A 23,320-nucleotide genomic window follows, 5' to 3' on the forward strand; every position below is an offset into this window, starting at 1 on the left:
CTGGCCTAATTTGGCTAGCTAATATTTGGAATCAACTTTAGTGGGTTCTTCTGTTCTCATTCCAAAGGGTTCTTCTGTTCTCGACTTCCAGAAAAGAGCCTCATTGCACTGCAAACAGATATATTGAATCATTATTTTATAGTTGAGAAAAAAATCTTTAGAATCATTTATTGTCTTGTTTACAGCAATAGAGTGCACATAGAGTTCCATAAGTGAGCTTCAGTTCCAAGATCAATTGTCGTCCTTAAATTTGACATCACAGTTGCGCTACTTCATCAGATACTTCCACTCTTGAAGTGGGAGGGATAATAATTGATCTCTACTTTTGTAACAGCAATTTTGTTGTACTTAAATCAGACTTGTGTGATGAAACATTTTCTTAATGTACACCTGGTAGTCCAGGAGATATCTTAAGCTGACATGTTTGTCTCATGCTTTCAATCATTTCACGCATCTGAAAAATCTGTTAAGTGCAGAGGAAGGAGTGCACACATAACTTTGCTTTTTGGTGGGGTTGTGGGGGGGTTATTCTTGAGCTAATACCCTTAAGCAATTTTTACTTGCAGTAGAAATGATGTTCAGGCTTTAAGAAAGTATAATGAACTGTTAATGGCACTAATGTCTGTTGCTAGGGAGCAGACCAAGCTGATATTTTTGTTGTTGTTGTTTTTCTTCACCATACCAAAATGATTTCTGGTTATAACTCAGCTGCCATTTTAACCATAGCATAGATTCAACATGTTCCTATTTTGAGAGTCTACATTTGGTTTTTACTAAAACATACTATTTCAGTTTTTCATCTCTTGGGCGTTTAGACTAAAATTGTGCCTGTGTTTTCCTGGAGTCCTACAACAACCGACATATTGTAGTTGCTTAAATTCCTGGATATACCCAAATATGTATCATGTGTACCATTTTAGTGTGAGATTTTTGTTGGCATTCTTCTATGAAGAGCTGAGCTCTTGAAACGTAGAAGAATCGCCATTTGTATGATGCTAGCTGTCAGGAGCTTTATTTATAATTTATTTTGAAAAATGAAAATGCCACATTTATTCCCCAAATGTCAAGATTTTTTAGGCTTACAGAATTAGAAGAATAAGGCTAAAGACATTTTTAAGCATATTTTCTATGTAGTGAAATACTGTGAAATACTAGTGGGCAGCATTTTGCTGTGATGTTGACTTCAGTTATTAGAATTTAAAGAGTTAGTCACCAGGGTATGTTAGGTGAACATAGTTATCATTTATTATAAAACAAACAGATAATTTTCTGTTTGCATGCAAATTATTTTCATAAGTGTGAAAATAAAAGTCTGGGAAATGATATTTTTACTTTTCTAATCTGGACTTCCCCCTTTCCTCAATTTATATTTTGGGTTTTTTAATACCACTTCCTACAAATGTGTCATAATTTATATCATATTGAATACTTTATCATTTCAGTTTTCTAGAGATCTTTTAAACCTAAGTAAGATCTGGGTTCAGCCATAGCAAAGAAATTAGGGAATGAGTTAAGAATTCTGCAAATGAAGACCACTGTTCTATTTAGGCCCATGAGAGCATACACATGTATAAGCTTAATCCTATGCTATATCTGAATAGCCAGTAAGCTATAATATCACTCATAAATGCTAATGTTCAGATTCCAAGCTTTATGATCTTAGCATGTGTATATGTTTATAAAACTCAATCATGTATTCTTTTCTGGCTTGCTGTATGTAACTCATTTAGCAATAGGATGCTCTCTGAAACATTGGCAAACCTACTAGCCTAATAACTAAATTTGTTTCTGTATAAGTGTTTGTGTACTTGTGTGTATGGAGGTTTTTCCAGTTTGCCATACCTTATCCCAGACATTAAAAAAGAGAATATTTTATATGGAGGACACTGTCTACAAATTATTTGCCTCTTTAGAGCTTAGCTGTGCATTTATTAATGCTTAGTCATCCATGTCATGTCTCTTCGATAACCAGTTCTGGTTCTGTCATATAACTGTGTCCCTCTGTTCTTTGAATTTGCCATTTTACTTGTTTCTTTTTCTCTTCCCCTCAGCAGAAATCAGGCTTATTCTATAATTCTTCCTTACAGTGTTTTGTTTCACCCAGAGGCAAAGCAACTGAATAAAATTCCCAAGTTTCAGTCTACACAATGGAGTTCTCATACATCTAAATTATATTGCAGATATTTTAAAGTAGATTGTCATCAGACAATACAATGATCTAAAGGGAAAGAGGTGAATACCACTCCTAACTTTTTAATGAAACTTTTTTGAGCATTTTTCAAAATGTCTAAGTTTGTGGCAATGATATACACAATATGTGTATATATGGAACCATTTTATGCACATTTGCCAACTGGTACTTATCTTTAAAGTTGAATTTTCATGAATTTTCATGCCCTTAAAAAGGGGTCCTAAAATATTTGATTTTTCACTACTATTTGATGCCCAGCCTTTTAAGCAATTACAATTAACATTTGAAAATCTGAAGTTAATAGTTCCAGGGAGAAGGAATAAGACTAGATATTTAAAGGCCTTTCTTTTCAATGCTAACACATTCCACAACCTCTTTGTGGTATGAAAGGCTTTATGGGTGTTTTATTAAAATATTATTAGATCATTTTAAAGCTCGTTTTAAAAATTATTGGTAAAATAGTTGCATGCTGTTTTTATTTTGCCTCTCTTAGCAAAGATTCTTTACCAAGTGTTAATTTATCATATTTACAAAGTTTGGATTAAAATCCAGTATAAAGTTAAATGATCTCATGGTGCTGTATTTTGTGGAACATGAATAGCACTCAGGTTTCTTGTTATTTATTCCCTGGTATAGTCTTATCACCTTGAGTATTCCTTGTCTCACCTTTCCTTTTGGACTTACTCTTATCTCCACTTCTCTTTCTACAACGAAGACTGCACTTAATGTAGCATACTTCAGCCAGACTGGAAATTTTCCATTCATTTTTGAGGGAAGTACAATAGAAAGGCCCTGCAGTTTAGAGTTAAGGTGTGTTTATTTATATGTATGCCCATTTCTTATTCTTATACCTATCTTAATTAAATCTAGAATATGGGACTTAGACATATAAAAGCATTGTAATTATTTTCTAAAAAATAAAATTATTGATACATATTGAGATCACCATTAGTAATTTACTTTTAAAAATCCCATATTGAAATACCTAGAAACCCAGTTGGAAAATGTGTTTTTTGCATATGTCACCAAATATACATTAGGCAGTACTACAAATGTTAATTCTTTAAACAATGCTGTGGTGATGGCAATCAGTAATTTATTTCTTTGTTCTGTAACTTATCATCCTTGTCTTTTGTAATCCTTTACACAGTATTAACAAAGCTGTACTTTGTGTTTGTTCTTAGTGTCCATAAATTTTAAGATGGAAAAAAACCATTCATTTAATAGTTGATGTTATGCTGTATATGGGCAGAATGTCCATTAAACTAAATCTCAGTGGGGAAAAAGGTAAACAAAACTGGCTTGGTTTATAAAAGATGTTTTGTTTGGCAGTTGTTGGTCATTATAAGCAATTACCTTCAAAGACAAAAAAAATACTGGACTAATTTGTTGCCATTCTTTATGGGATGTTTACAATAAAATTCCAAGTTGTTTGGAATCAGTTGCACTCTCGCTGCTTTATGCCTTAATTCATCCTAGAGATAAATTAACAAGACAGAGAAATATAAGAAATATGAAGTTAACCTTTCTACTGCCAGCTTTCGAGACTGTGTCATGTAATCCTCGGGTCTCCTTTGTCATATTTTATTGCTATCATTTTTTAATCTTAGAAACTGAGTTGCTTCCTATGAAAAAAAAGATGTATCCTAATTCTTGCTGATATTCTTTGGATCACCATTAGGTAATCATACGTATGCTGTTAACATTTTAAAATATGGGCTGCTCGGTGCCTTAAATAGCAGCCTCCAAAGCACTAGTCAGCTGATTGTTCTGCAGAGCTTTTGGAGATGGATAGATGTCTAATATATTTATTGTTGAATTTTAACAGCTGAGCTATGGATACCTAGCACTCTTTATTTGGGGTTAACTTGCCCATCAACTTTGAATTAATTATAAATGGTGCTTTCATTTGATGTAAGTCTAGGAGGGAGAGCAAGAAGTGAGCCAGGATCTGAATCTTTTACCAGGAATACTCATCACTGGCCTTTAATCTATTTCCACAAGTTTTCTCCCAATGTCAAGAATTCTACTGAGGTCAAGATAAATAAGCTGGCTAAAGACTGCTGTGCATCGTTCATATGTAGGCTGTTTTGTGTTTTTAGAATTAAGTGAGATGACTCGGTATAGGTCATCTCATCTGGTATAGGATCCATTTACTGACAGCCTAGTTTTCGCAATACCCTGATTGAGGTCTGGGGATACTTGTTATTTTTGTTTAGCTGTTTGACTGCTTAAAAATAGCCCTCTTTTACAATGTAAATATGTTATATTAAAATTTTTTTGTTAGCAAACTTTGGTATTTTCTTACTTCACTCTCTAGATTTCTTAAATAGAAAATTTAAAGAATTTTTATGGTAAAACTTTGCTGAAGTATTCAGAAGATTGTTTGCTTTGTTGAGAAGATCAAGAAGAGAAGTGTTCCTTGTCCTTCCTATATAATATTTACCACCTACCTAAAGCTACATTCCAAAAAATGCACAAAATAAATTGAAACTCATACATTGAGCTTGTGAGTTAATATTAAATGAAAATTTGGTGCTATATGTAAGCTCATGTACTTTACTGTTTCAAGTTTTTTTATATAAGCACTTAAGGCATTTTATGATGCATAATGCTGGTAGACCAAATATAATATTAAATAAAATGTTTATGGTGTCATCCCCCCCGAAAAATATTGGAGTAACAGCTTTTTCTCATTTTGTGATTTTTAGTGGACTTTCCTTGGCCATCTGTAGTAACTGACTTAATAAAGTTACTTCTCACTTGCAGAACATAAGGATCTAGTAGCTACTTTTAGGAAAATTGTTATCAAACTGATCTTTCACATATCCTAAGGACTTTCAAATCTGTGATGCTAATATGATTGCATTCATTTGTAAAGTTCTACTTAATAACTTGCCTTCTCAGTGCCCTCCAAGTCTCCAATTTTATAAATTTTCTCTCAAACATTTTAAGAAATAAATACGTTTCAAATCATTTAATACAGGTTACTAATATTAATTGACAAGGAAGTTTATTCATTCTTAGAGGTGTGATGTGGTTCATCTTTGTCCTGTCAAAAATCTAAGTAGAATTTTATAGTCGTTTGTTCATTTGTACTAGGAATTTTGTGTACTCTGCGAAGTATTTTATGGATAGAAGCTTGTCATAAGAGTTTCTAGTTTGTCATTTTGAATGAAATATGCCTCCCAAATTGTACAATAGACATCTTAAGAGGACATTTTGTTGCCCTTGGGAATTGTTCACTTAAAATGCCAGGAATGAACTGCTGATTGTTCTGGGTTGTTTCCATATGTTAAGCTGAATCTATAAACTGGAGGTTTCCTTGTATACAAAGCATAACTGTTACTGGATCTAGGCTGACCTCATAATATATCTTGCCCTTTTATTACATGCTTCTAATTCTTCAACTGAAAATTGTCAGGGACTGAGTCACATTCTTTCTCTGGAGTTGTATAGTGGTTTTCTTCCTATATAATATTTACCAGCAGGAGTTTAAAGCCTTTAATCTTTGTGTTGGTGACAAGAAATGGCGGCAGAAAGACTGTGCTGTTCTTTCCTAGGGTTGTTCATCTGTGCCTTCTGTGCTTTTAGCACTGTACTTTTTAAAAAAAAAGTTTTAGAGCTTAGAAAATTTATCCCTCAAATATAGTCTCAATCACCAGAAAGATTATCTGTTGACTCCCATTATTTTTCCAAGGAGAAAAAAAATGAGTTTTGGTAAAACCAAGTAATTTGCCTAGGTCCATGTAGCTAGTAATCAAAAAGTAAATCAAAAATCCTGATTCATCCTGGTGGATGGTGGTGGCACACACCTTTAATCCCAATACTCCGGATGCAGGGACAGGGGAATCAGGGGAATCACTGAGTTTGAGATCAGCCTGGTCTACAGAGCAAGTTCCAGGACACCCAGGGTCACACAGAGAAACCCTGTCCCGAGAGAGAGAGAGAGAGAGAGAGAGAGAGAGAGAGAGAGAGAGAACACTTGATTCATCCAGGGTACTTAGTTCTAGTTTTTCTTTAATTCCACTGGCTTCCTTCCTAACTGCTATGAAATAGAGATCCTATGTCTTCTATGTAAGTGTAACTTAAAGAGAACTTTCTTTTGCTCTTCCCAGTTTTACTGTATGTGCTACCAAAGTAAAAGTAAGCATATGGTTCCGATTTTTCATGAAGATGTTCACTGAGTTGTGTCTTCAAAGCTTCTACCTTCTTTGGGGACACGGTGGCTACAGGGTCTTTTGATTCACGGGATGGTAACTGCTGTTTCTGATGCTGTTGTGTCCACATTGCTCATCCAGCTGATGAGGACTACTGTGACCAGAGAGATCTCAGGCACAACCACCTACTGTGTGGTGGTCTCTTCCTCTTCCATTTCTCGGTAACAAGACAACGTGTTCCTGGCCCAGTGTTCTTCTGCTGTAAGATGATCTGACAATGCTAACAAAAGAGAGAACCCACCTTGGTTCAGGAAGAAGCTTTTAGTCCCTGTAAAACGGGAAAAACTGAATAGGTAAGGCTGACCTATTTGGACATATGGTCAGTCTGGATACTTATTCAATGAAGTTGTGGGCAATAGGGTGCTCATTGAGAGGAACAGCAGTTGAGGAAAGTGGCAAGGCCGTGGGACTCTAAATGACAGGTTGAAAGCAGCAGTGCACATTCATATTTTAGTAGAAGATTGGTTTTGGAAGAGAACACAAAATCAGGAGAAACCGGGATAACTTAAAAAGAACTGATGAATGAGTTGACAGACGATGTCAGATAGCCCAAATGACAGCTGAATTAATCACCTGTAAAGGATCTTAATTTTTTTTTCTTAGAGCAGTGGTTCTCAACCTCTCTAATGCTGTGACCCTTTAATACAGTTCTTCATGTTGTGGTGACCCCCAGTCATACAATTATTCCATTGCTACTCCATAACTGTAATTTTGCTACTGTTAATGAATCATAATGTAAAATCTGGCATGCAAGATATCTTATATACAACTCCATAGAGGTCACAACCCACAGGTTAGGAACCACAGCTTTAGAGTTTGACACTGAAGAATTAACGTGGAAATTGTATCCTAACATTGTACTGTATCCCTAGCCCAAGACTGGCTGCATGCACAGCAGTGGGGCTCTACTTCACTGTAGCTAGCCTTCTTCTTTGGATATTTGCCAGTGGGACTGTTAAATATTTTTGTTATCGCAATCCCATCTCACTGACCACATTAAAGGCAAAAATATTTTTAAAAATTCTCCACTATGAGATTTTTACTTCTAAGCAATTAATGATCATGAAAAAGTTTACAGTTTTTACTAGTCCATGGGATAATAAATTTAAAGTATAAAAATCAGTGAACTTTTAATGTCTGTATTAATACAAGTGTGTACAAAAATAAATGCTTGGAGTCTGGAGAGATGGCTCAGTGATTAAGAGCACTGGCTGCTCTTCCAGTGGTCCTGAGTTCAATTCCCAGCAATCACATGGGATCTCATCTGTAATGGGATCTGATGTCGCTTGGCATGCAGGTATATATGCAAACAGAGCACTCATACAAAAATTAAGAAACTAAGAATTTATAGAGAATTTAATTATGAAGATTGTGTGTACAAGTCTGCTTTTCCACTATGTTTGACTAAATACCAGTTCTTGTTACCTTCCAAACTACACATGCCAGTACACTCATAAAATTTTTATTTTTCTTCTAATAAGTCATGTGAATTTCATATAAAAATTCTTGAAAATACCAAAAAAAGGGGGGTTGTGACTTACTTCTCCTTGCACTTAATTAGGATACCCCCACTTGGGCCACCTCAGATTTTTTTCTTATTATTTAATGCCCCCTCTTTTTTATGGCCTCATATTTTAAATTGTGTTGCAAAAGCCAAACTGTCCAAGACAATAAGATTATTTCATTAAGGAAACTACCATTCCTTTTTTATATACTTAACTTTGAAATACTTACAATAATTTGGTTTTTTTTTTCCTACTTAACACTGGGCAGTGATGGTAACTGGTAAGGGTTTGATTAGGTCTGTAGATAGATAAATCAAACCACCAAATTCCATAACAATTCCATAACTAAATGGGAAATTTTCAAATAATTATACTAAGGATTTATACTTGCTGACTTCGTTCTCAAGTAATGAGGTTCTTCAGGTTTTGCAATGTATTTTTATTTTTTGTTTTTTTGTGATAGAATTTCTCGACATAGCCCTGGCTATCCTGGAACTTGCTGTGTAGACAGGCTGGCTGAACTAACAGAAATCCTTCTCCCTCTGCCTTCCCCATACTGGGATTAAAGGCAATGGAGTTCTAAAATCCTCCAGGACTGCTTCAGTTGCATTTGGTTATAATGTATCGTATTTTATGGTGCCACAGTTTCCGTTCTAAATACCTACTGTCCTTTTGCCCATCCAAGGAGGATACATATTAGTTCCAACAGATAGCTTATGAAATCCTAATAGAAAACAAAAACAAACCAGAAAGGGAATAGAAAATAACATTAATTTTCAGGACTCCCTGCCTCCTTTACAGAAAGTAATTTCCAGTCTGTTGTCACCCTTAAAATAGAACACAGCAATTTCTATTATGCCTACTTATACTAATACTAATATTTGCTTGCATTAATAGAATAGAGTTTATAAATGTGCTCTCTGGGCAGTAATTAGATTAGATACCACGCTGTGCTCTGCCTTGTATGTCTTTAGATGGAAGTGCACGTTACCAAAATCTAAGGTTCTTGCCTGATTTTCTCTCAATAATTAGGAGATAAAAATTGGTGGAAACAGATAGTTATTCTACAATTTTTACCAGAACTGAGCAAAAAGAAATTCTCATTTCCCTCTGCCTTACCTTCAGTGATATAGACAATATGAAGCTAGGGTATAAGAATATGTAGATTTGGCTGAGTGACAAGTTCCTCTCCCTTGGGTGGCCTATCCCTCAGCCTTGATATGGAATTTCTTGGAGAAATTCTAACCCTTAGTGCCCCTGACCTTGGGAGAGGTAAGAAGAGTAGGAAAAGTAAGGAGACACCCGAAGGTCTCTTGAAGCTTCATCTCAGCAAAGAGGCTGGCAGGTTTGGGGGAGGGATAATGAAGAGTGGAAATCATCAGTGTTGCGTGGATGTCATTTGTTCCCAAATAGCAGCCTGAGATTCGAATCACTGGAAAGAACAGGGATGCACACACCTGGGTTTTCTTTGTATTTTTGCTGTGGAATAGGTTGGAATGGGGGTATTTAAATGTACTACTAGCACTCTGTAGTATTTTAATGTTCGTATCATTGTATTATAATAGGCTTCCCAAAGTGTCAAACCTTATTAAGAAGTCATTATCTTTAGCTCCATGTATAGATGAAGAATTTGCATAGGAAAGCCAAGTTCCTGAAGTTATCACTGGTTAAACGGCAAGTTTTCCACTTGGATCTTACCGAGGCTGTAGACTTGTTTGGTCAGAAATTTGCTGAGTGTCTTTAGCCAAGTCTCTTGTTTTCCCTGGTTCCAGTTGCTCTCTGTGCAAGGTTGAAATTGAACATTAACTTCTAAGGGGCTCGTTGTTCTGTTCTTTGAACTTTCTTGCTTGTTCTTTTTGTATCTTCTTAATCTCTAAAGTGAACTGCTGTTGAAGGTTCCTCATTCTCAGGAGCTTGGTAAGCCCCATATCCTGGCTAAAGTAGCTTGTTTGAAGGCAAATCTCCTCCCTGAAGTATTTGGGAGGCTTCACATTTCTTAACGGAAAGTTTATCAAATGCAGTTTAGGACATGTACAGTAATTGGGAACTGACTAACGGCATAGCAACATGGACTCCAGTGACTTCGTTCTCAGTGAAACTTGTGGAAAATGCTTTTGAAATCACTAAGAAATGCTTGACAAGGTCCAAAGGACAAGAGAAAATAGACAAAACTCTTCAAGAAAACCTATGACAATTCATTAAGGGAAAACCCAGTAGTTAAACTCCTACACACACTTTCTTCCTGGTTGGGGGATGTGTCCATACTCCTGGGCCTTGTGCTCTGCTCAGCAGCTGAAATTCCGTCTTCCTGCTGCAGCCTCAGATGCCAGACCCTGATAACCCTTGCCCTAGCTCATGAAATATTTAAATACCATGAGAAAACCTCAGCTACTGCCCTGGCCCTGCTAAATGCTCAGCTCCCAGAAAGTGTGTGTGTGGGAGGGTCTTTCACTCAGAAGTTTGACATTCCAGAGCCTTGACTCACAGAAGTTTTGCCTGGGGTTGGGGGGAAACCAGAGAGAAACTGTAAAAGACTCTAATCTCATCCTGGATGCAGTAGGGACTTCATGAATTCTAAAAGCGGTCTAAAGGATAGCAGAACTTCAGGCCTATGTCTGGAGCTAGGCACTGTTGTCAAGGGCTGACCCATATGTGCTTTCTCAAAGAGATTGTGGAGAAATGGGAATGGATTGCTAGGTGGGGAAAGAGGGAGGGAGAGAAAACAATTTTTATTGGATTCATTTTCAGTGTAATTTCTTCCTGCAATGAATGGATTTTAAAGTGTAGCCAGAGGTGTAGAAGAGACCTCTCCCAAACTACCGATTTGCTGGAGTGATTGTGGGCATACCACAGGCTGAACTGCCTTCAGGAGGAAAGTGAGTCTCTTTTAACAACCGGGAGAGAAAACATTTCAATGAAATAATCCAATTAGTTACTAAATACATAACCAAGTAAATAACAAGATCGAATGTCTAGCCTCAGGGCTAGAAAGGGGGTGTCACTGCCTCGAGTCGCTGTACCATATTCTCAAAAAGGCCAGTTACCTTCCAAAAAACTATTTACAAGTTATGAAAATGAAAACAAATACGGCAGAAAAAATTAATACATATAAATAATTGCATCAAATGTGAATGGACTGAATAATCCAATCAATAAACAAATTCTTCAAAAACAAACAAGGACAAGAGAGATGGTTCAGCAGTTAAGAGCACTTGTTGCTCTTTCAGATGACCGAGGTTTGGTTCCTAGCAGCCTTGTGGTGTGATCACAACCATCTGTAACTCCAGTTCTGGAATCCAATCCCCTCTTCTGACTTCCAAGGGCACCAAGGACACGTGTAACATAATACATGCATGTAGGCAAAACACTCCTATACATAAATCTAAAAAGACTTAAAATTCTATTATGTGCCATGTACACAATATAATTTTTAATTCAAAGATGCAAATATATAAGCAAAAAGATGTCAAGAGAGGGGAGCAGAGAAAAATGTAGAGCACAACAAAAATCAAAAAAAAAATCAAAAAAGACAAAAAGATGTCAAGAGAATGAAAATAGCAACCAAAGGAGAACAGGGTATAGTACAATAAGCAAACATAGGCATTAAGATAAAAACTATTTATTAGAGATCTTTAAAACTGTAAATATATAAGAAGAAAAAGGTTCTAAAAATTAAGAGATAAAACTTAAAAGGTAAAAGACAGTTAAAGAGACAGCTAAAATAAAGACTAGAAAACTGCTAAGGATACATTGAAATAAGAAAGTCCACAAATATCAACAAAATTCAGCCAACGTTCACTACATCAGTGAGAAAACTAAGAGAAAAAACCTAAAATCAAGAATGTAAAATAAAATACCTACCTCACAGAAAACAAAAGGGGAAACTAGGAATCAACTGAGTAGCCTGAACAACTGAAATAATAGCATCTGATACAGATAGGAGACTAGAAGCTAGACATTGACTTTAAATTTAGAAGAGGAAAAGATTGAGGCTAAAGCAATCAGCACGCCACTAGTTTAGATAACATTCACGAACAACACGTTCATAGAAGGCTCAAACTGACAAAACTAGAAGTAGACAAAGTGTATACAAGTAAAAAAGACTGAATCCACACTTTCATTGGTTTCCAGAAGCAAAAACTCCAGTCCAATATGTCATCCTCACTGGTAAATTTTATTGAATATTTAAAGGAAAATGAATACTAATCTTTGGCAGAATGTTGCAGAAGATTTTAAATGTCCAACTAATTCTGTGAAGCCTGTATTACACTGATAACTGGGTCTGAGAAAACATCACAAGAAAGCTACAAAATAAAGTTCTTCTTAAATGTAGATACAAAAATCCTCCAGAGTGCCGACAAACCAAATCTAATAATGTAAAAAGCCACATACAAGTAAGACTTGTCCTCAGAGTGAGGAGGGTGAAGCTGTTGTCTTTGAGAACAATGGAGACTTTCTCATCTCGGGTGTCCGAAACTCAGGCTAAAGTGCCAGATGTCCGTGCTCATCAAACTGCCACTGAGTGTCTCTGAGTCCTTTATCTTGTGATCTTGAGAAATGAATTCTTGACAGCAGTTTTAAAAGGAGTAAAGCCTTTTAAACAAAGGACTAATTGCAGAAGGAAATCAAGCAAGCTACTGTAGGAGAGGCATCCCAGGAGGGCTTGCCTCTGAGGGGCTTTGTCTGGGGGGATCAGAAGGCTTTTTACTAAGAAAGCAAATTGATATTTCAAATGACCAAGCTGAAATAACGAGAGGTGGGCTGCTTAGTTCAGGTGATCCAACCACCAATCTCCACGAAGCATCCACCAACCCCTCCATGCCAGTGACTGGAGTAGGCTCCGATGCACACCTCTGAGGCCCAGTGGACTATCTGATCATGCACAGCTTCCAGGCGGCGGTGCTCATTAGGTTGCTATGCTAAGGAAGAACATAAGTGCATCTAGCAGATGCACTTCTGGCTTCTGGCCAGGACAGAAATGCACGCAGGATCAGTGACCCTTCTGGCCAGATTAGAACCTCTTGTCAAAGACAAGAAGCAGAGCTGCCAGTACAGAGGTCTAACTGCCTGACAAATTCCCTCTATTGTCATCAAAAGGTTTATGTAAGTCTAAAACTCAATATAATATATTAATAAAGTAAAATGAAAACGACATGCTCATGTCATTAGAGTCATCAAAAAAGCTTTTGACGAAATGCAATGCCATGGACACTAAAAGCTTGCAACAAGCGGTGGTTAGAAGGAAAGATCCGCAAGCTGATAGCTGGCACTTGAAAACCTCATAGCTAACACCATACAGCTGTGAAATGGGGAGTGCTTTGCTCTTACAAGAAGGATTTCAACTCTCAATATCTCCATTAAACATTGTCCCAGAGGTTTTAACATAGAAAATTAGTTTTACAAAAGGAAAATGTATCAATGTGGAAAAAAAAGCATCTATCTAGGTAATTATTGTGTTCTTTGTTGTGTAGCTCTTTCCTCTTAATTGAAACCTTCCTTCCCGGAGGGAGGAAGGAGGTTTATTAGACTCAGGAAGTAAATGAAATAAGGCTCAGGATGCTTCTGACCCTTCTGATTAACAACAGACATCCAGAAGGCTATGTCAGCACCAACATAGCCTTCAACATAGTGAGGAGACAAGACTCCAATTAGCTGGGCTGCCTGCAAGTTGTGCAAGAAGCTCCAGGAATGCAGCTCTCATGAGTCCACATCCACCCTGGGGTGGGCTAGCCAGTGATGCATATACATTTGAGTTACTCAGGCTCTGGTAAGCAACCTCAGTAAAACACTGGTGACTAAGCTAGACCTGGGTGAAATTGCTCCTTTGGTCTGTTGGGGTGCTATCTTGGGCGAATACACATTTGTTCACATCTCTCTGAGAAAAGTCACACAGAAGGTTTAGCACATGAACAGGGACCAATGGAAACATAGGTCAATAGCGGGGGGAGGGGGGAGGATGAATGGTCCTATGCTTAGCATTCATCACAGGGAGAACAACTGTGTCACTACAACAAGGAGGAATACTACACACACACACCCCCGGGCGGGGAAAGTAAAACATATTAGGATTGTTCTAGAGATATTCCAACCTCTCGCAGATCAAAATTAGTTCCTGTCTCATCATCAATGACAGGGACCATAAAACCATTCCCCCTTGCACAATTTTCAGGAAGCTCAGCTGAGGCTGGAGAGTCTTGTCTCCTCAACAACAGTTACTGTGGATGCAACCAACCTTCCTAAGGATGTTGTTAATGCTTCCTGTGATGAATGATTAAATATGCAACAAAGGTCATGCCATCTTAAAATGCAATGTCATTATTATCAAAACTGCAATGTCATTCAAGGGAATCTCAGGGTGGCCATATTCCTTGTGGTATGGGGCAAAATGCCTCACTGGTAAACAGGGGCTTCCATGCAAGTATGTAGATATTTCCCAAATGGCTGATGGATGAAATAACATATTATAATTCCTGGTGCATGTGAGGGCTGGGATCATAAACAGGCTATGATGCTCAATTTACTGGGTCACATAAGGGGGTTCTATTCACAAACCAGGTATGAATTTCAGGATTGGTGTTAGTCACTTTGCTGAACCATGGGGTATGATTTAGGAGTTGCTTTTGTGCATCTAAATGGTTTAGATTAGCATGCAAATTTTGCTCATAAAGTGTAGTACTGATCAAGAAGGGAAGAGCATCTGGGCCACCCAAAAATGTAGCAAGATTCATGCCAAAACTGCTGTTCCAAGGGGAAAAAATGAGTAGAAAGGCAAACACTGTACTAACAAGAGTCTCGAAATGTGAAGCCTGACCAAAAGTTCAAAGAGGACATAAATGATAAGACAGAGCAGATGAAAACATTTTAAAAGCCTGCTGTATGGGTGGCCAATATCCCCCAGAGTATTCCATGTACATTTTTACCTTGAAAGAAAGTATACGGGGAACACATTAACTACTCTGCAGGGGCTCCTTTCAGTGGCCAGGTATGACAGATGGAAAGGCAATTGCTGTGGAACAGTGGTCTTGTCACCTGTCACTTATATATTTTAATAAAATGCTGATTGGCCAGTACCCAGGCAGGAAGTAAAGGCAAGGAGACCAGGCAGGAAATATAGGGAGGGAAACCAGAAAAAGAGAATTCCGAGAAGAGGAAAGGGTCAGTCTGCAGGCATCACTCAGACACAGAGGAAGCAAGATGAGAATGCCTCACTGATAAAAGGTACCAAGCCACGTGGCTAGCACAGACAAGAATTATGGGCTAATTTAAGATGTAAGAATTAGTTATTAAGAATAATAACTTCTTATTATTAAGCCAACCAGTTTATACTTAATGTAGACCTCTGTGTGTTTCTTTGGGGCTAAAAGGCTGTGGGATAGGTCAAGACAGAAATCTCAGGCAACAGGCATTAACCACAAAGATGGATGGGAATGTGTAGGAACCAGGGTTTTGGCTTCAGAATTAAGCACAGCAGTCTACCATATAGTCCTACTACATTTTAGAACTGAGAATGGCTGAGCAATGCTAGCTAGCCCCAGCAAGTCATTAGGGGTGCCCCAATGAATTATGGTCTCAAGGGCATAGTAGTCCAGGGTGAGAAACTGGGATTGTTTATGGAAAGTGGATTATAGATTATGGAGGAGGGTAGTGTCCCCCAATATATACCACTATATCCAACATTGCTCTTCTAATATTCTAAGAATTGAGAATCCTATACATACATATAATACATTTCCATCAAGTTCATCCCCCAAATCCCTCCCCTCCAGCTCCTCCTCTAGTCTCATCACAATTATTCTCTCCATTTTTTTTGTATTTTTCTCAAGCCCATGAAGTCTACCTATTACTGCCAAGAGGTGCATGAATATATAGCTAACTACTTGCTGAAGTATGCACGAGTAGTTTCTCAAGAGCTGCATCTCTGTAGAAGACTGGCACTCCCCTTCCAGTGGCCATCAAGGACAACAGCTCTGTAGCAGGGGTTGGGACTCCCTAACTAGAACCACTTCCAAATCAGGATTTCATCTGCCTTGATTTTGTGCAGGTCTTGTGCATGTGTGCAGCTGCCTTTTTGTATCAAAAAGCCCAGTGTTGGGAGCTCACCAAGGCCAGCTGGACTGTGACTGAAAAAGCAGGGGATAAAACCGGACTCTCTGAATATGGCGGACAATGAGGACTGCTGAGAAGCCAAGGACAATGGCACTGGGTTTTGATTCTACTGCATGTTCTGGCTTTGTGGGAGCCTAGCCAGTTTGGATGTTCACCTTCCTAGACCAGGACGGTGCGGGGAGGACTTTGGACTTTCCACAGGGCAGGGAACCCTGACTGCTCTTCACTTGAGAGGGAGGGGGAGAGGAGTGGGGGGAGGGGGAGAGGAGTGGGGGGACGGGGAGAGGAGTGGGGGGAGAGGGGGAGGAGTGGGAGGCTGGGAGGAGGCGGAAATTTTTTTTTCTTTTCTCAATAAAAAAAAAAGAAAAAAAAGCCCAGTGTTTCTCTGTGTTCATCCACTGCCATTGGCTCTTAAAATTTCTGTTCCAAAGTCAGGCAATGGTAGTGTGTGCCTTTAATCCCAGAATTTAGGAACAGAAGTAGGTGAACCTGAGATTCAGGCCACCCAGGGCTATGGATCAAGTTCCAAGACAGCTAAGCCTACATAGAGAAACACTGTCTTGAAAAAAAAATATTTTCTGTTCCCTCTTCTAAGATGATCTCTGAGCTTTGGGAAGAGAGTATGTCCCATTTAGTAATCAGCATTCTGTGATATCTTATTCTCCGCACATTGACCAATTGTGGGTCTTTTTGTTAATTGCCATCTACTGCAAAAATAAGATTTTTCTGATTGGGGTTGAGAAATGAATTCATCAATGGATATAAACACAAGTCCTTAGGTAAATACTATGCCCGTTTTCAGAATAATAGTACTGGGTTCTCACTTAGGGCCTATTACCCACATATCCTTCAGTTCTTTGCCCCCCTTTATTGTGTTCAGGGTCAGTTTATATAGAGATAGCCATGCCCCAACCAAACGCACCAGAAACCATTCCCCTGCCATCAGGAACTCCTGAGGGTCTCATGCTCAGAGCAGCTGTAGGCACTCAGATCAGGGGAAAACAAGTTGTTCACAAGAAATTCAGGAGCTGAGGATTCACAGCTCCCAACAAAACAGGCCTTAAATTTAATTAAAAAGTCATTGGTTAGTAACATAATATTGGTGTGATGTCACTACGGCACCAGTGAACATAGCTTGCAGCATTCACTGTGGGGTAAGACTGATGATAACGTTTTCTTTCCTGGTGGCATGCATAGCAACTTCCAGTATTACAAAAGCTAGCCAGTGGGAATGGAGCTTTCTTTGTGTTCTATGGTGCAAATATTTTGTGTCTTTGGCAATAGTGTCTTACCATCAAGTTCTGGATGGCAACCAAGAACAATGGCAATAGCCAGTAATGTAGTCACCATTCAAGAACCATCATGCAGTTGGTGGGTTTCTGCAAGGTCACTCTCGGCTCCATGGATAACAGGGTATTCTGAGAGTCAGGGATCTTCTGGCCATAGTGACTAGGCCAAAGGCAGGCTAATGGGGTGGTGTGTGAGGCAATAAAAACAGTGTCATGAACAGGGAGCAGTGAAACTATATGCTACACCTCCCTTGTTAATGGGACATGAGAATCTATAAGAAGGAGAAGCACCCCAAATGCTCAGAACATGTCAATATTCTCCAGCTAATATGCCCTCTGTTGCTTCGGGGGCTTCTCTGAAAGTGTTTTCTTGATGTTTTGGTTGTGACTCTAGTCTTTAATCTCTAGATCATCTCTTCAACTTTGAAAGTGTTTTCTTTATTGACACACATAGTAAAAACTGGGAAGTGCTTAGGAAATGCAGGGACCTGCCATAGCCTCATAAGCTTCTCCCAGCAAGAAAGCAGTTCTTCTAGCTCTCAAGCCGTGCCAGATTCTGTTCACAGCTGTGGAGACTTTCTACTCTGTCAGATTATTTTATGTATTTCCTACTAATGGCCTTTTATTTATTCTCCAGTTTATATTTTGGCAAGGTACATGTGCAAACAAATAGCAGGCCTTCCTTCTTAAGGCCCATGAATCAAAGGAATACCAGTGGGGAAGGACAGCTTAAGGGAGCCTTTGCCGTGTACTACCCATATTAAGACAAGAGCAGATATATTGGAGCATCTTCTGGATCTCTTTGTTTCTCCAGAGCTTCCTCTGGAGATTTAGTCGCTTCTTTACCATCATAAGTATGGGTTCTTGTGTCCTCTCCTTCCTAATAGGGACCTTTAAGAAGGGATAACCTGTTTGGTTTATCTACTCTTACCAATGTGACTTTTGAATACCATGTGACCTTAATGAATTCCTAGTCTTATCTTGCCAGTGCAAGATCAACCCTTCAAAGAAACCTCTGGAGAAAGCAACCTTGACCCTTCATTCTCAAATGTATAATCTGTAAACAAGCACAAAAGGTACTCAGAGTAAATAATTTACCACTTGCACCCATAGTCTAGAGAACATGGAATGCTCTTTTCCCTTAACCCGCTTTTGTCACACTAACTGGAAAGGGAAAACAAAAGCAGGGGTTCCCAGGGCCTGATGGGGGCAGAAACAAAAGCGGATCTGAAAGCAGGGCAAAGGAGAGAGATACCAGGCAGAAACGGGAGGCATTATTACCTGGTGATAAGATTCAGAATAGCTGTCAGGCTTCTCCTCCCACATATGCGGACTGATGGGTCTTTTCTTCTGCCTGTTAGTGGAAGCAGCTTGTTTAGCATCTTTGAAATGATGATGCGGAGGCAGAGTGTCCTCTTCATTTGTTTCTGAATGGCTGCTGTTACAGCTTTGGGGGTGGAATCCAGGACCTGTGTGTTTGGACGACCCCTCTACTGCAGAGCCCCACCTGTACCTTCGTAGTCAGCATTTTTCTCATTTTCCTCCTTGGCCCCTCATGAGCTTGAGTAGCTTCAGAATCCAGTTTCCTTTTGCAAGTCCCATAGAGAGCTTTGCACTCAGAACAGAGACACAGGGAAGTAGAGGAAGGCTCGTGTGGGGGGGGGAGGGCTTTCATCCTGCCATTCCAGGAGTAGTCACATGGGTTCTGGAAAAAAAAAAGAACAGCTAAAGCTCTTTGGGGGTTCCAGCACCCAATATTTGTGTCCTTTTAAAAAAATCAAGTCCAATATACCCTTACCAGGGCCATATTCCTATAGAAAACTCTCTCTCTCTCTCTCTCTCTCTCTCTCTCTCTCTCTCTCTCTCTCCCAGTAGTGATGAATTTCCCATAGTTCCTCCACTAAGGGAGGGACCTCATGTATCTCGTGTACACTCCCTCTTTTCATGCTGGGTTTATGGTGGGCTTGAGTTTGCACAGGTCTTATGCATACTGTCACAATTGCTGCCTTATTTTATCCAAAAAACACAGTGTTTTGTAACCATCCAACACATCTGGCTCTTAGACTCTTTCTGCCCCCTCTTCCATAATGACCCCAAGCCTTGGGAAGAGGGTATGTGATATAGATGTCCCATTAGAGATGAGCACTCTGCAGTCTCTTATTCTCTACACATTGGTTAAGGCTCTCTTTGTTAATTACCACATACGGCACAAAAAAGCTTCTCTTATTAGTGCAGAGATAATGCATTTCTCTATGGGTATAAAGTTAAGTTTTTAAGAGTTGGATAATACTATTTCTATTTAACAGACTAATAGGAGTAGGTTCTTTCTTGGGGCCTATTACCTACCAAGCCTCATGTTCTTGGCCCCATCAATGGTGTCAAGCTTGAGTTCCATTTCATGTAACAGGTTTTAAATTCAATTAGAAAATGATTGGGTGGTCCTTGGACATCCCACAGGGCAGGGAACCCTGATTGCTCTTTGGGCTGACGAGGGAGAGGGACTTGATCGGGGGAGGGAAATGGGAGGCGGTGGCGGGGAGGAGGCAGAAATCTTTAATAAATAAATAAATAAATAAATAAATAAATAAATAAAGTATAAAAAAGAAAAAGAAAAAAAAAAGAAAATGAGCTGGGTGGTGGTGGCGCACACCTTTAATCCCAGCACTCGGGAGGCAGAGGCAGGCGGATCTCTGGGAGTTCGAGGCCAGCCTGACAAGAGCTAGTTCCAGGACAGGCACCAAAGCAACAGAGAAACCCTGTCTCGAAAAACCAAAAAAAAAAAAAAATTGGTTAGTACTATAACATTGATGTCATTTTTGCACCAGTGGCTGTATCTCTGTATCTTGCCAGACTGTACATTACCATCCTTTGTGGAGTTCACAGCCTGGTAAGACTTTTCTCTTCTGATAGCATGCATTAACAATTCCCAGTAGTATGAAAGCTAGTCATCGTCTTAGTCAGGGTTTCTGTTGTTGTGAAAAGATACCATGGCCATGGCAACTTTTATAAAGAAAAACATTTCATTGATGTTGGTTTATGGTTACAGCAGTTTAGTCCATTATCATCATGGTGAGAAGCTTGACAGCATACATGTAGACATGGTGCTACGGAGAGAGCTCAGAGTTCTACCTCTAACTTTAGGCAACAGGAAGTGAACAGTCTACCACACACTGGGTATAGATAGCTTGAGCATATAAGACTTTAAAGTCCATCTTCACAGTGACACACTTTCTCCAACATGGGCACACCTCCTAATAGGGCCACTCCTTATAGGCCAAACATTGAAACACATGAGTTCATGGGAGCCATACCTATTCAAACCACCAGTCATTAAGAGAGAAGTTGCCAGATGAGTACCAACTTTATTTCTTCATGTTCTTTGTCTTAAGAATGTGATGTCTTTGGCAAAAGTGGTCTTGCCATCAAGTTTGGTAGGTTAACCAAGAACATTGGCAATAGCCTGTAATATTTGGGGAGATCTAAAAGAGGTAACGCAGTTTTTAACTCTGGGCCCTTTGTTTATTAGCCTGTGGTATCTAATAGAGGCATTGTTGTCCAGTTGTAGGTTAATTCAGTATGTGTGTGTGTGTGTGTGTGTGTGTGTGTATTCTAGAAAGCTTCTATGATAGTAGGTCTCCGCATACGATTTTTTAAAGGTCTTTAGTGGCAGTTCTCCTTTCCCATATTCCCTCCTCCTCCTGATTTTCCCATTCCCAAGCTGATTCAACCCTTCCTGTTCCACTATTCCCCTGTCAAACTTTATATCACTGCAGCCTATTTCCCCTCTCTTTTTTTTAAATTTATTTATTTATTAAGGATTTCTGCCTCGTCCCCACAACCGCTTCCCATTTCCCTCCCCCTCCCCCGATCAAGTCCCCCCCCCTCATCTGCTCGAAGAGCAATCAGGGTTCCCTGACCTGTGGGAAGCCCAAGGACGGCCCACGTCTATCCAGGTCTCTTAAGGTGAGCATTCAAACTGCCTAGGCTCCCACAAAGCCAGTACGTGCAGTAGGATCAAAAACCCACTGCAATTGTTCTTGAATTCTCAGTATTCCTCATTGTCCGCTATGTTCAGCTAGTCCGGATTTATCCCATGCTTTTTCAGACCTAGGCCAGCTGGCCTTGGTGAGATCCCAATAGAACATCCCCATTGTCTTAGTGTGTGGGTGCACCCCTCGTGGTCCTGAGTTCCTTGCTCGTGCTCCGTCTCTTTCTGCTCCTGATTTGGACCTTGAGATTTCTGTCCGGTGCTCCCGTGTGGGTCTCTGTCTCTGTCTCCTTTCATCGCCTGATGAAGGTTAATATTCCTGAGGATGCCTATGTGTTTGTCTTTAGATTCACCTTATTTAGCTTCTCTAGGAACATGAATTATAGGCTCAATGTCCTTTATTTATGGCTAGAAACCAAATATGAGTGAGTACATCCCATGTTCCTCTTTTTGGGTCTGGCTTACCTCACTCAGGATAGTGTTTTCTATTTCCATCCATTTGTATGCAAAATTCAAGAAGTCCTTGTTTTTTACTGCTGAGTAATACTCTAATATGTATATATTCCATACTTTCTTCATCCATTCTTCCGTTGAAGGGCATCTAGGTTGTTTCCATGTTCTGGCTATTACAAACAATGCTGCCATGAACATAGTTGAGCATATACTTTTGTTGTATGATATGGCCTCTCTTGGGTATATTCCCAAGAGTGGTATTGCTGGATCCAGGGGTAGGTTGATCCCGAATTTCCTGAGAAACTGAAACACTGCTTTCCAGAGTGGTTGCACAAGTTTGCATTCCCACCAGCAATGGGTGAGTGTACCCCTTTCTCCACAACCTCTCCAGCAAAGGCTATCATTGGTGTTTTTTATTTTAGCCATTCTGACAGGTGTAAGGTGGTATCTTAAAGTTGTCTTGATTTGCATTTCCCTGATCGCTAAGGAAGTTGAGCATGACCTTAAGTGTCTTTTGGCCATTTGAAGTTCTTCTGTTGAGAATTCTCTGTTCAGATCAGTGCCCCATTTTATAATTGGGATGATTAGCCTTTTACGGTCTAGTTTCTTGAGTTCTTTATATATTTTGGAGATCAAACCTTTGTCAGTTGCAGGGTTGGTGAAGATCTTCTCCCAGTCAGTGGGTTGTCTTTTTGTCTTAGTGACAGTGTCCTTTGCTTTACAGAAGCTTCTCAGCCTCAGGAAGTCCCATTTATTCAATGATGCCCTTAGTGTCTGTGCTGCTGGGGTTATACATAGGAAGTGGTCTCCTGTGCCCATGTGCTGTAGAGTACTTCCCACTTTCTCTTCTATCAGGTTCAGTGTGTTCGGACTGATATCGAGGTCTTTAATCCATTTGGATTTGAGTTTTGTGCATGGTGATAGATATGGATCTATTTTCATTCTTCTACAGATTGACATCCAGTTTTGCCAGCACCATTTGTTGAAGATGCTCTCTTTTTTCCATTGTATACTTTTAGCTCCTTTATCGAAGATCAGGTGTTCATAGGTTTGTGGGTTAATGTCAGGGTCTTCTATTCGATTCCATTGGTCGACTTCTCTGTTTTTATGCCAATACCAAGCTGTTTTCAATACTGTAGCTCTGTAATAGAGTTTGAAGTCAGGGATGGTAATGCCTCCAGACAAACCTTTATTGTATAAGATTGTTTTGGCTATCCTGGGTTTTTTGTTTTTCCATATAAAGTTGATTATTATCTTCTCCAGATCTGTGAAGAATTTTGATGGGATTTTGATGGGGATTGCATTGAATCTATCGATTGCTTTTGGTAGAATTGCCATTTTTACTATGTTGGTCCTCCCAATCCAAGAGCAAGGGAGGTCTTTCCATTTTCTGGTGTCTTCTTCAATTTCTTTCTTCAAAGACTTATAGTTCTTGTCAAGTAGATCTTTCACTTCCTTGGTCAGGGTTACCCCAAGGTATTTTATGCTATTTGTGGCTATCGTGAAAGGTGATGCTTCTCTGATTTCCCTCTCTGCTTCCTTATCCTTGGTGTATAGGAAGGCAACTG

The sequence above is a fragment of the Microtus oregoni genome, unplaced genomic scaffold, assembly GCF_018167655.1.
Source record: "Microtus oregoni isolate MIOR12 unplaced genomic scaffold, Mior012 000094F_ref0000399, whole genome shotgun sequence".
Lineage (NCBI taxonomy): Eukaryota > Metazoa > Chordata > Mammalia > Rodentia > Cricetidae > Microtus > Microtus oregoni.